Source organism: Solanum dulcamara, chromosome 10 (assembly GCF_947179165.1).
Source record: "Solanum dulcamara chromosome 10, daSolDulc1.2, whole genome shotgun sequence".
NCBI lineage: Eukaryota > Viridiplantae > Streptophyta > Magnoliopsida > Solanales > Solanaceae > Solanum > Solanum dulcamara.
In genome coordinates this window covers 18,794,264-18,808,848 of record NC_077246.1, presented here as the reverse complement: position 1 = coordinate 18,808,848, position 14,585 = coordinate 18,794,264, and the positions used below count along the sequence as shown (strand labels likewise).

Below are 14,585 nucleotides of genomic sequence, written 5' to 3'. Positions count from 1 at the left end.
AATTATTTTTTTCCAATCAATTGGACTTCAAAACTAGCTAACTCGGATCGAATTATTTGTCACAATAGATCTTGTACATACAATTGATTTTCGGATCGAATTAATTGTCACAATAGATCTTATACATGCAATTTAAATCAATTTTATGGCTGTAATCTCTCCCTTCTTAATCAATATCGGATTGGAGCTTGGAAATAAAAAAAATCTAATTAATAGTGTCACACAAAAATAAACTTTGAAATGCACAAATTCGAATTAGTTGATTTTCAACATAATATCAAATACTAGGTGAAAAATCCAAAATAAAACATGCTATTTAAGTTGGAAGTATATAAGGGGAAAAAAAACTTAATTATGTCTTGTGGGTCAATCTCTAGCAGGACCAGGTACTTAAAGTTGGTGGTTCTTCTTTATTAGTGTTTGTTATTTTCTGTTATTTTTTTTTTGGGGGGAGAGGGGAGGGGGGGCGGGGGGGCTAGTCGGTGGTCCAGTAAACCAATCTAAAAATAAAAGGTCACTACGGGTTGTTTGGTATATTATTTTTTTTTACGTTAAAATTTTTGAGAAGTATTCTTGTAGTTCATATGGGTTTGACACTCAATCTTATTATTTTATTACTTGTACAAACGTATATCACATGTGTATGCATTTGGGATAACATGTTTTGGACATTATTATCGGGGACTTAAAATTAACCATTTTTTTAGATTAAACTTTCTTTTTATCTATTCACTTTTTCTATATACTTTTATTTTATATTTTACTACCTTTTTGACATGACATCTTGAAATGATAATTGGTCAGATATTTGTTATTCATACTGTAGTTATTCTTGTATGTTCTGTGGGAACTCCACCTTTTACAACTCTTAGTATTTTCAGGAGTAGGCTGTGCGCACCTCCTCAATTCTTTGAGTGAAATAATTATAGTATATGTTGAACATAAAAAATCATATATCTAGTATAAAATACCTATATTAATTTAGTATTATAAAATTGTTTAAATTCAATGAGAATTTTTTATTACTGCTCGAAGTGCAGTAAAATTTACTAGTTATCAAAAAATTGAAATACTTTCATGGAAAGTCCTCGATTTCAGGAAGATTCAAGAACAATTCAAGAAAATGGGGTTTTATTCTAACCCTAATTTATTCTTAGTGGGTTCTTTGAGCCATGAAAATGTATTTCATGTGGAATAACAAGGTTTTTCCACGTGTGGAGATAACCTTATATACCTTAGTGGTGAATCTTGAAGAAAAATCTTGGAAGATGAACCCTAACCTTGGTGTCTCTTGAAGTTTTTGAGCGTAAATTTTTTTTAGAAAAGGATGTGAGGGTTGAGAATAATGAAAATTGACTTTTTCTAACCCTCATACACGTTTCATGGTTATTTAGATAAGTTTTTAAAAAATTTTAGGACAACAATATCCTCTTTAAATACAAAATTGGCAAAATGTCACATTCTAGCGTCGTCTGAGTGACGAAGCATTCCTTGGGTGACAAACTATCATTCAGACAATCAAAACATGCCAAAAATGACTATTGGTCATGTGTGATGCCCAAGTGTGACCAGCCATCAAACTTGTGATGGACCGTCACTCTAACCGTCACACACTGTCAGGTTGAAGCTTCTTTGGTGAATGACTTGTAATTTTTTACTGCGGACTTAGATTGGCGAATGGTAGATGGAATTGGAAAGAAGACTCATAGAACTTTAATTTTATGGTTCATGAATCATGTAACCTTTCATATTTTGAGAGTTATGTTAATTTGAATTTTACAATTCTATGATCTCATGCAAAAACTCAATCGATAGAGAAGCTTTGCACATGACCTGGTGTTAGAGGTCCCTTATGATCCTAAACCACATTCGATACACTTACCACACTTATAAATGGAACTTACCATACATGTACAAGTAGGATATCACCTGGTCCAATTTTATACTCTCATGCTAAATGGTTCAAATCCTTAGAATAGAATTTGTAAGGTATTACAATATCTCTCCCTTGGGATTATTCATCCTCAAATGATGGTCAATCTAGGATAACCAACTTAAGATAACTTATATGAGCTATCTTTCTATAAAGTTCATAACTATTTGAAGAAACACAAGGTATGAACTTACCATAGGAACTAAAACACTAAATTACAAAGTATAGGTATGAAGTCTAAAATAAGATAAGGACTCTTACCTTCAATATCTTAATTATGAAGCATGAAAAACTTAGGGTATGTATATTTCATGTCCTCATCGGCTTCCCACATAGACTCATAGACAAATTGATTTTTCTATAGAACCTTTATTGACACAACTTCCTTGGTCCTCAACTTGCGAACCTGGCGATTAAGAATCTTAATTAGAACCTCCTCATAAGACAAGCCGTCCTTCAAACCAATATTTTCTATGGTTACGATGAGTGAAGGATCATCTATACACTTCTTAAGTATGGAAATGTGAAACACTCGGTGGACGACTACTAATTCTGCCGGTAGCTTTAACTCATAAGCTACTTTACCAATTTCTTCAAAATTTTGTATGGACCAGTATAGAAGGGACTAAGCTTTCCTTTCTTTCCAAATCTCATGATACTCTCCATAGGTAAGACCTTTAAATAGACTCAATCATCACTTAAAATTCTAAGTCCCTACGTCTAACATCAGTATAGGACTTCAGATAGCTCTTTGCGGTCTTCAACCTTTCCTAAATAGTCTTGACCTTCTCCATGGCCCGTTGAACTATGTTAGTCCCTATTAATAATGCTTCACCAACTTTGAACCAACTAATCGGAGATCTGCACCTTCTCTTATAAAGTGCTTCATACGGAGCCATCTGAATGCTAGAGTGGTAATTATTATTGTATTTAAACTCTATGAGAGGAAAGTGGTCTTCCAAACTTCTCTTGAAGTCAATGATATAAGACCTTAACATATTTTCTAGAGTTGAATAGTATGCTCTTCCTGACCATCTGCCTGGGAATGAAAAATAGTACTAAAGTTCACCTTCGATCCCAAACCTTTATAAAATGACTTCCAAAATTAGGTGGTGAATTAAGCACCCCTATAAAAAATAATGGATAATGGAACTCCATGAAGATTGACTATCTCAGGATGTACAATCTAATATAGTCCTCAACTGAGTCTGTTGTCTTTACTAACAAGAAATAAGATGACTTGGTCATTCATTCTACAATTATTCTGTAAGGCCCAGAAAGTTGAAAAAAATGATCAAAAGAGAACTCAAGGAGAAATTGATCATTCTCGAGTCTACGACTTGTAGAGGTCCTTATGAGTCATTTAGGTGACTCATGGGACTGAATCTGAGGCTACAAAATTTAACAAAGGAAGTGTGTGGGTCTACAATTCATTTGATGACTCATAAAGAAGTCTACGACTTATAGACACCACTCCTAGTGCAGGGTTTGAACACGCGCAACTACTGAGACTCGAGACTATCTATGACTCAATAAGACGAATCGTAGAGATGATTATGACTCATAGAATTGAGTCGTATAGAATCTTCAGAGACCCTCTAAAATTGAATGTTTTAGACCTGTAGGATGAAAAAATATGACGACTCGTAATCCCAAAGATGAGTCATAATCACGACTTGTAGAAGCAACTTCAGAGGCATGATTTTTAGGATTTTTCTAACACCTGCAGAACGAATCGTATTGACAACTTGTCATAACACTTACGACTCATAGGAGACCATTCGTAGGTCCAAATTTTAGAATTTAATGAAGGGTAATTCTATCTTTTCCTAAGCTCGGTTAAATGAACCTAGGCACTTTTATGGCCAAGTTTAAAGTCTATATATATATATATATATATATATATATATATATCTTTTCCCAAACTCGGTTAAATGAACCTAGACACTTTTATGGTCAAGTTCAAAGTCTCTCTCTCTCTCTATATATATATATATATCTATATATATATATATATATACCTAATTCTTCAAATTTCCCTTCCTATTCAATTCACTCTTCAAATTTTCCCTAAGGTAAGACTAAGAGTTCCTCTCAAAGCTTCTTCTCCAAACTTCAATCTAAGGTTCCAAATTTCATCAAGGTTCCTCTCCACTTCTGAGCTGATTTTTATCAAGGTATGTGAGAATTGATCCCTTGGGTTCCTTTCACCCATGCAGTCTCAAGGTTTTTTCAAAGTTTTCTTCAATTTCAATTGTTATTTAACCCTAGTTTTTATGAATTGCATTAGGTTGTTTCAATTCCATTCTTAGATGTTATCAATGCTCAATATAAGCATGTTTCTACATAAATAGAATGATTTCAAGTTGAATTATGAATTTTCATGCATAAAGTTGATTTCAATAATGATTATGAAGCTCAAAGATGATTTTTCATGAGTTTGATTATAAGTTCAATGATTTTGAAAATAAAAGCTTTTATGAATGAAGTTGAGATTCATGATTTAATGATGAAAGTTATGATGATGATCAATTATGATATAAGGAAGTTATTATGGTGTGATAAGTACAATTCTCACACAATCATGTTTAGATGGTAATAAGGACAATTCTCACAAAAGTTATGGATTCTTTAAATCATTAAAGTTAATGTGTTATTCTATGATTATTTTTCATGATGAAGTTAATGATGACATTCATATATTCTTAATAAATTCTGTTGGTGTATTGACTAAGCACCGAAAGGACTTCTAGGTGGAGTTCGATCTGGTAACCTAGTAGTTACCCAACGGAATTCTAATAGCAACCTAAAGTCCCAAACTACGTTGCCCACGTAGGTTGCCTTTATTGCCTAGCTAGTGAATCCACAAATATCTCTTGAGTTGAAGTTGTTTATCACGTAGTCTACCTTGGCAAGTAGCCTCTCTCTTCTCGATTTGGGAGTTAAATTAGATTTCATGTTATAGCTCACATGGTCTTAAGATGTCGATTAAATATCTTATCCCACAATCAATTTATATGCAAAGATGAAAGGTTTACTAAGAAGTGTGATGCTTTGACAATAGTTTTTATGATATTTCAAATGCTTCCAGTTTAATTCATGCTCATTATGTTGGCCATGCATCTTATGTCATATTGTTCACGTTCCTTTACTTATTCATGCATATCTCACATACTTAGTACCTTCTATATACTAACACATATTTTGCCAGCATTGTCTCATAATGTAGGAGTGGACGACAACCATCTTATTCGTGGCTAGTGTTCCTTAGTATTCAAAAGTTTGGTGAGTCCTCATTCATCGAGGACATGAATTTTCTTTCCTATTGCTACTTTGACTTTCTCTTATAATTCGGGGGAGCTAGGAGCTTGTCCTAAGCCTCCATCAAAGTCTAGAATAGAGGCATGTTTAGATGTTTCAAGTTGATGTAAGTCCATTTTGTATCATTAGTTGGAGTTAAATTCTTTGACTACTATGTTGAGTTGATACTTTCGCTTATCTTGTTATGTTTCCTTTACCTTATGTATGCAATGTATGATAAGGTAGATTGACTAGTATCCTTCATAATCCTAATCGCCGTGTTATGACTAGACCCTAGGTCGGATCTTGATAATTCAAATTGAGTCATGTTGTTGATGAGATCACAATAAGACGATAATAAAGCTCATATTAATAATCTTCCACTTCCACTCAGGGAGAGCTACATTTTGAGGCATTCCAAAAGGCCTTTAGTGCTTAACCTTAAACTGCTGACAACTCGAACACTTAGCAACAAAATTAGCAATGTCCATCTTCATACCATTCCACTAGTAGACTTCTCTCAAGTTATGATACATATTTATAGAACATGAGTGAATTGAATACCTAGAACTATATGCTTCTACCATTTTTCTACGCATTTGGTACACAGAGCCTGCCTTGGTACTTTAATACACCATTTCTCCTTGTTTGAAGGTCATCACCTTTTTCTTAAGAACTATTTCCTTTAACTGGAGTAAGATAGGGTCATCATTTTTCTTCTCTTTTACTTCAATCACTAAGGATGATTCATCCCATTCTAAACAACCACACCACCTTCCTCTGAGTCTACAAGAATAACCCCCAAGCATGTTAGTCTATGCAATTCCTTTGTCAACTTTTTTGTATCTTTTTCAATGTGAGTTGTATTCCCCATAAATAGTCTACTGAGAGCATCAACAACCATATTGTCCTTACCTGGGTGATAGAGAATACTCATAACATAATCCTTAATAAATTCCAACATTCTTCTTTGTTTGAGGTCTTTGACTAAACATATATTGAAGACTCATATGGTCAGTCAACACATTTATACGAGTATCATAAAGATAATGATGTTAAATCTTCAAGGAAAATACTACAGCTGCCAATTCAAGATTATGAGTTGGATATTTCTGTTATAACCCGTATTTTGCACATTAGGATATTTTTGAGATAATGGTAACAAGTCAAGGACAAGGCTATGTTTGATCTTGTTGGATACAAAATTCTTATGACAAAATTGGAATTTCAACTTGGAAATATTAGAAAAAGTAAGGGGCAAAAATTGGAATTTCTCATGGAGGATGTTATATCCCGTTTTTTATACGGTTGGATGTTTTAAGGTAGCCGTGGTAAAGCTAAGGGAATGAACATCTTCCAAAATTTATTTAATATACAAGTTGGATATGAATATTATTTATGATCATTAATAGTGTGGAAATATTGGAAAAGGCAAAGGGCAAAAAGGAAAATTCGCAAAGTGGCCTATGGTAATATTGTGGAAGGCTAGGGGTAAAATGGGAATTTCATAAAGTCTTCAAGAAGACTCATGTGGGCCCCACATGCCACATGTCAGCCCATGATTGGAGAAGAGGGGTGTGTTGGACCAATGAAACCTTGACATGTGTCACCACTTAGATCTTGACATTTGTCACCACTTAGGGCTTGACACGTGTCACCACTTAGGGGATGACATGTGTCACCCCTAAAGTTGTATATATATATATGAGTCTTATGACTCATTAATTTCCATAATCATCTAGACATTTCAAGAGAAACAAAACGAAATAGCAAGAGGAAGAAAGAAGAGAAGAGAAGAGAAACTTAGGCTAGAAACAAGGAAAGAGCTACGATTTTGGGAGGAGAAAAAGGTAAGTTCTTCGATTCCGTTTAATGAATTAATTATCTAGGGTATATCATGATGTTATGAAGATGTTAGTAATGAAATTTTATGGTTTTAGGCAGCCCAAAACGTTACCAAACAGTCCCTAAGTTTCAGCTGCGCTAAAGGGAATTCCGAGGCAAGTTTTGGCGAGTTTTGGTGAATTTCGGGAAAGGTAACGTTTTCTGTTTTGAACTGGACTTTATGATGATGTTATGAAGTATATTACATGTCTTAAAATATGCTGGAAGTGGAAAAAAATGTATAAGGATGTTTGACGTTGGAAACAAACTAAATGGAAGTCGTAGTAGTTAAATCGAAGTCGCGTAGTGTGTTGTTGTTGTGGTGCTGCAGTTTGGTGGTGGTTTAATTGCGTGTTGCAGGGCTGTAAAGTACTCAAAAATGGATGTGGTTGCTGCTGGTTGCAGCCACACAACCCTCCGTTTGGTATGATTACATATTTTACGAAATAAAGGTTAAAAACTCTATTTTGGTACCGTAGTTTGGAATGAGTTGTATAGAGCTTGTATTGTGTAAAGTTGAAGTGATTTAATTGTATACATGCTGCTGTTTGTTGTTGTTGGTATGGTTGTTGACATGGTGGCCGAGTTGAAAACTCGGGGATGTTCAAGTTACAGGGGAGATGCTGCCCGATTTTCGGTAGATTCGGAGCTAGTAATAAACTAGTCGAGAGACATAGATAAGGAAATGATTCCTATGGTTACTTGGGTGTAGAGTTGGAAATTGGAAAGTGAAAGTTTATTAACCTTAGTATTAATTTCATGTTAAATAGGTTCAAGAGACGACGAGGCGAGCATAGTTAAGAGTAATCTGTAAGAGGTATGTAAAGTCTATCCTTTCTTTTCTTTTGGCATGTCTTTGTCATAAGTACGTAAAGCTTATACTTTCTCTTCTTTTGGCATGTATTTGTTATAAGTATGTAAAACCTTTCTTTCTTTTGGCATGTTTTTGACATAAGTATGTAAAGCATATTCATTCGATTTTCATGTTTTGACATAAGTATGTAAAGCTAATATTTGTTTTGGTATGGTATTTATGAAACAAAAATATGACTTTTATATAATTTCAAAGAGGTTCCTATTCCTAGAGCCATTAGGATGGACAATCCCTTGATTTCCAAAAGGTATTTTATTATGCTTCGATACGTCTATATGATTCCAGAAGATTTATTCTGATATAATCCAGGATAACTTTCGAAAGGTACTTGACATGAGTCTCGTCTCGATTTTTAAATGATAGCTCATTCTGATTATTCCATTGAGTCTCAAATATGATTTAATTTGCATTAGTTTCTCACTACTCCACTCGTGGATGCCCCAATGCTTCCTTCACCGTGCCCGGGCCGTGTTTTGTTTTCGTGCGTACTTCTCTGCATTATTCGCCGTGTCCCGACGTGAGGGGGCAGGTATGACATGTACATGGGGTGGTAAATATTATGCCACGGAGTTATGCTGTGCCATGTACATATATGTTTGTGATATGATATGATATGATATGATTTGATATGGCCATCTGATATGATATGATTTGTTACGGAGATATTCCCTACTCTGGTGTTATGCTGTGCCGTGGCGCCGATGATGGGAGGGCGACCACACTTTGTTCACCGAGTCCCATAATGGGGCCGGATATGGCATATGTTTTTCTGCATACATTATCTGAGGTTTTGATCAGCATTTGATATTTCTGGATATTTTGCTCATTTTTGCACATTCTGCTCTGGTAATGACTTTACTGATTTCAGTCCATGCTTTACATACTCGGTACATTTTCCGTACTGACCCCCTTTCTTCGGGGGCTGCGTTACATGCCCGCAGGTACAGACGATTGGTTTGCTGATCCGCTCGCTTAGGACATCCACCATGTTGGTCGACAGTACTCCTTTGTTCGGAGTTCTACTTTGGTACTGACACCTTCTGTTGTATATATATATACGTTGTTTAGGGTACGGCGGGGCCCTGTCCCGTCATATGACTAGGATATCATTATGTAGAGGTCTGTAGACATGAGATGTGGGTTTTGTATATATGTTTTGGGTTTTGTGTGTTTCGTTATGGCCTATCGGCCCTCGTGCGTTATATCTATTTTGTGATCTATTTAGAGATCCCTTCTAATCATTACCTATGTTTATTTGATTAATGTACTAAGTGGGGATAAGGGTACGTATGGGTGCCTAACTCGGGCACCAGTCATGGCCTACGGAGTTGGGTCGTGACAATTTCTTCTCATGGATCTTAAGCTACGTTGCGCATGAGAGATAACCTTACCACTCTACATCATGAGGATAACAAATACTAATTCTAGAAGTATCAAAATAAACCACTAACTCATGTTTACTATTATGATCCAAGATAGACCCAGACGTGACACGACGAACAGAATCTTGAGAGACCCTAAAAAAGCCTCTTAGCATAACATAACATGATTTAGAATAACATAAGAGAAATATGGAAGATCAATTTTAAAATAATCGTACTATAGAAACTCAAATAAAAGAATTTAAGAGTAGGACTTGCAAAGTGAAAATAACCATAGTAGTCCGATATATCATCTACTATATAGATGGGGGCATAGGAAAATCCCTAGCTCATCCAAATAATCTTAGACTAAAATCACGAAATGAAAGGCATCATTATATAGTTTTTGACCTCAAAGCATGAGGACTCACCTAAGCATAGAAATCATGATAAGCTCATTCATAGAACAATCATGGAAAACCTTCATGATTAGATTACTTCCATTTTGAAGTAAAACTTAGTTTTCATAAAATTCATGATAGAATACTTTACTTTGAAGTAACCTTTGTGTTCATAAAAATAGTAATTTATTCTTTGCATAAAAACATCTTGGAAATCATAGTCATAAATCCATGATACATGCATAGTTCTTAAACATAGGTCAATTTCATGAAAATAGGCATAATGTATGGGTTCATGTAAAACTTATCAAAAATAAGTAATTAAGATCCACTCATACATAATAAGATCATTGATATTGAATAAAATCATAATTAATTGAACCCAATGCAAGATCATCAAATCACCTAGGGTTTAGGAATAAATCATAACAGGAATTCAAAATACTTTGGGACTCCATGGATGAAAGAGTATCCACGGATGAAATTCTTACATAACTCAATGAAATTTATCCTTAAAGCTTGAGAGGAGACTTGACTTCTTGAAGCCCTAGCTTGGTGAATAAGATGAAGACTTGAGAGAAAAACCTTGAATGCCTTAGAGAATTTTTGGAGAATGAGAGGGAATAGGGGAAATTTTGAGGGTTTGATTATTTATTGTTCGTGAAAAAATAACCCAAAAAAGTATAGCCTTAACATTAAAAGAATGGGAAAGGTCTGAATTACCCCCAAAGAGATAACTGCTGGCAGGTTTTAGGGACTCCCTCTACGGTCCGTAGAACTCTATATGGGTCATATAGGGTCTAGTGGAAGTCAAGGGTCAAAAATCATTTTTCTAAAGTTCTCTTTTACGATCACACTCTATGGATCATAGAAACTTCTACAGTGCATAGACCTTACTCGTGCTGTACAACTTCTTAAAATCAACTCTCTGATCTTTCTTTTACTTCTAAGCCTACAACTCGTGGAACATTACATGGGTTCTACAACCTCCTATATAAATCCCAATTCCTAAATTCCCTAAGTATGGTGGTGTGTTCTGCAGATCCTCCTACGATCCATTTTGGTTGTTCGTAGATTAATTTCAGAGACTCAACTTTTCCAACTTTCCTAAGGGCTTTCTACAAATGGGTCTATGGTCCGTTACCTTGTACGGACCATATAATCGTCAGTATAATTTGACCTTTCAATATTCCACTTTGGCCCTCTTCTACGAGTGGTCCTACGGGCCGAAGAACTTCCTACAATCCATAGACCTCCTTGTGGAACACTGCACCAGAACCAATTTTCTACAACTTTTTTCAAATCTTAACTTTCCAACTTCCAAGGTCTTACAATATCCCCCCCTTGGAAACATTTGTCCTCGAATGGACTCAAGATAACATTAATGGAGCAGGGAAAGAGATCTAACAACCTAACATGAATGCAAAACACATAAAAATGAATAAAACCAAGTAGTAATCAACCCCAAGCTGAAACATAACTTTTAAAACTTATTTCATGAATATGCATGCATATGAAAATATGAGAATAACTGAGATGCATGCATCCAAAAGAGTAAACAAGAGAAAGTCAAACCCGTAATGAATTCCATATTCAAATCCTCCGATTTCCTAGGGAGATCTCAATATCTTGATCTAAACCTCCCAATATTTTATGCTCAACCTTCACTTATTGGCAATTTGGATATTTTGCCATAAACTCCGCAATATCATTCTTCATATCATTCAACTAATAAACTTCTCTCAAATCATGATACATCTTTGGACAATATGATTTCCCTCAAGCCATCAACATCTAGAACATATAAATGAGCTTGATAACGAAGTACACTATCTCTCCCTTGGGAGAAAACCTCAACGGCTTTTTCAAAAACTATTTTCTTCAATTCAACCAGAGTTGGATAACTATAACTATCTTTTTCCCCTTCACATCCGAAACAAGAGACGATTCCGGGTCATTTTTCATAACAATACTACCATCCTCAAAATCAACCAAGAGAAGACCCAAATGAGTTATTCTATGCACATCGCGAACCAACTCCTTTTTCTCATCCTCAATATGCGCAATAATATTCATGGATAATTTACTAAGAGTGTCGATGAACACATTTGCCTTTTTCGGATGATACAACACACTCATGTTATAATCCTTCCATGATTCAAGCCACCTCCTTTATCGAAGGTTTAAGTCCTTTTCCTTAAACACATATTGCAAACTCTTATGATCGGTTAATATATCCACAGAACACCATAGAGATAATGTCTTCAAATATTCAAAGAAAATACCACCGCCGCTAACTCTAAATCATGAATCGGGTAGTTCTTTTCATGAACCTTAAGTTGCCTAGAAGCATAGGCTATCACCTTACAATTTAGCATCAAAATACAACCAAGACCAATTCTAGATGCATCATAATACACAATAAAACCATTGGATCTTTTTCAGTAAAGTCAAACCTAGGGATGAACTAAGTCGATCTTTCAACTCTTGGAAACTCTTCTCACATGTCTAGACCATTGGAAGTTCACCTTCTTTTGAGTCAACGTAGTCAAAGGTGAAGCAATAGAGGAAAATTCCTCTACAAACCATTTGTAGTAATCGACTAAATCTAAGAAACTCTGAATATCTGAGGGATAAAGAGGCCTAGGAACAAAATTAATCGCCTTAGTCTTATTAGGATCAAATCTTATACCATCACCAGAAACAATATAGCTAAGGAACACAACCAACCTCAACCAAAATCCACACTCTAAACTTAGCAAGCAAATGGTGATCCTTGAGAACTTGCAAGAAAATCCTCAAATGATTGGCATGTTCATCCTCACTTTGGGAAAAATTCAAGATATCATCGATAAACGCAATGAAGAATATATCCAAATATTTTTGAACATCCTGTTCATCAAATTCATAAAAGCTGTAGGAGCATTTGTTAATCCAAAAGACATAACAAAAAAATCATATTGACCATACAACCATTTTCATAATATCACATTCTCTCACTCTAAGCTGATGATAACCCGATCAAACATCAATCTTAGAAAAGTAGATATTACCTTGATGTTGATCAAATAATTTATCAATTCTCGAGATGGGATACTTATTCTTGATGGTGACCTTATTCAACTGGCAGTAATTAATACACATATGGAGAGAACTATCCTTCTTTTTAACAAAGAGAAATAGAGTACCCAATGGATAAAAATGTGGTCTAATGAAATCCTTATCCAATTGGTCCTTTAACTGATCCTTTAACTCCTTAAATTTTGTTGGAGCCATTCTATAAGGAGGAATCTAAATAGGCTTGGTATCGAGAAGAAAGTCAATCCAAAGTCAATTTCCCTTTCGATAGGAATACCAAGAAGATCATCGTAAACCACTTTTGGAAACTCATTAACAATGGGAATTGACTCAAGAGTAGGGGCTTCAGAATTTAATCCCTAACATGTACTTGATGATAGATGCAACCTTTGAAATTATTTTTCGAGCTTCAAGGCACTGGATAAACTGACCCTTAAACATAAATTATTTCCCTTCAATTTTAGGACTGACTCATCAGTAAATTGGAACTTAACAACTTGGGTCCTACAATCAATAGATGCATAACAAGCGTGAAGCCTATCCATAAAACAAAATAACACTGAAGTCAGTCATATCTAACTTCATAAGATCAGCTGAGGTGACTATGAAAAAATGAGACCGAGCAATTTCTTAAAATCCATTTAACTAAAATTGAATCACCAACGAGAGTATAGACTGAGAAAGGCTCTAACAAGATTTTGAGACAGACATCAAATTTCATAGTCACATAAGGAGTCACGAAAGAAATATTTTCTCTAGGATCTAACAAAGCATAAACATCAACCTGAAAGACTCGTAACATACTTAGCTTGAGTACTGGAACCCTAGACTACTTGGAGAAGAAGACCTTGAGAGAGAATTTCATGAGAGATTTATAGGGTTTTGAGTGAATGAGAGGGAATGCAGAAATTTTGAAGGATAAAAATAGTTATAGGTTTTAGGAATAGTCTTAAAATGACATAACAAAGGGGTTGAATGGGTAGGAAATAATAGAAATAAACTTATGAAATAACTGCAAGAGGTCCTACATGACGACATTAGTCGAGCTCGCCAACTTGATTAGTAAGTCAACGAACGTACCTTACATGTCTAACTTACCTTGGTCCCTAAGTAGAAATCTCGAATATTTTAGGAGAGATCGATTGTGCTCGCCAACTTGATCAGCAAGTCACCATTCCTATTTACTGTCGCTTACTTGGCTTTAACTTATGATGGGGTCTGTAAAATATTTCAGTTATAATCTCTTCGCTCGCCAAATTTATTCGGCAAGTCGCCAATTTTGTCCTTTCTCACTGAACTTTCTTGAGCCCTGATCCAAACTCTTTGAATATTTGGTTGAGGTCACGTGAACTTTTGCGAGTCACCGAATAATTTTGGCGAGCGTTAGCCTCACCATACCTTGAGATCTTTTAAGACTTGTCAGAACTTAGAATTTTTTTAGGGTGTTAAAATATCTTTCCCTTGGAAACATTCATCTTCGAATGGAACTCAGGCTAGCATGAATAGAGTAGGGAAGGATATCTAACAACCCATCATGAATGCAAGATAAATCAACATGTATAAAACCAAGGAGTACTCGACCCCAAGATAACACATAAACTTAAAAACTAATTTCATGAACATGGATACATATGGAAACATGAGAGTAGCTAAAACACATGAATCCAAAAGAGTAAACATAAGGAACTAATACCTCAAATTGAAACTGAAGAGGAGGGTAAGAGATGAGGATACTGGGACATTATATCGGTCTC

The 14,585-nt window shown here is 35.2% G+C and overlaps 1 long non-coding RNA gene across 1 annotated transcript; it reads left to right on the top strand.

The window, feature by feature from the left end:
• The first annotated feature begins 6,964 nt into the window (after positions 1 to 6,964).
• LOC129870965 (uncharacterized) lies at positions 6,965 to 9,164 on the top strand. Its single transcript, XR_008762163.1, has 4 exons — positions 6,965 to 7,083; positions 7,174 to 7,269; positions 7,888 to 7,934; positions 8,933 to 9,164. It is a non-coding gene; the product is annotated as an uncharacterized LOC129870965 (long non-coding RNA).
• Positions 9,165 to 14,585: the final 5,421 nt, after the last annotated feature.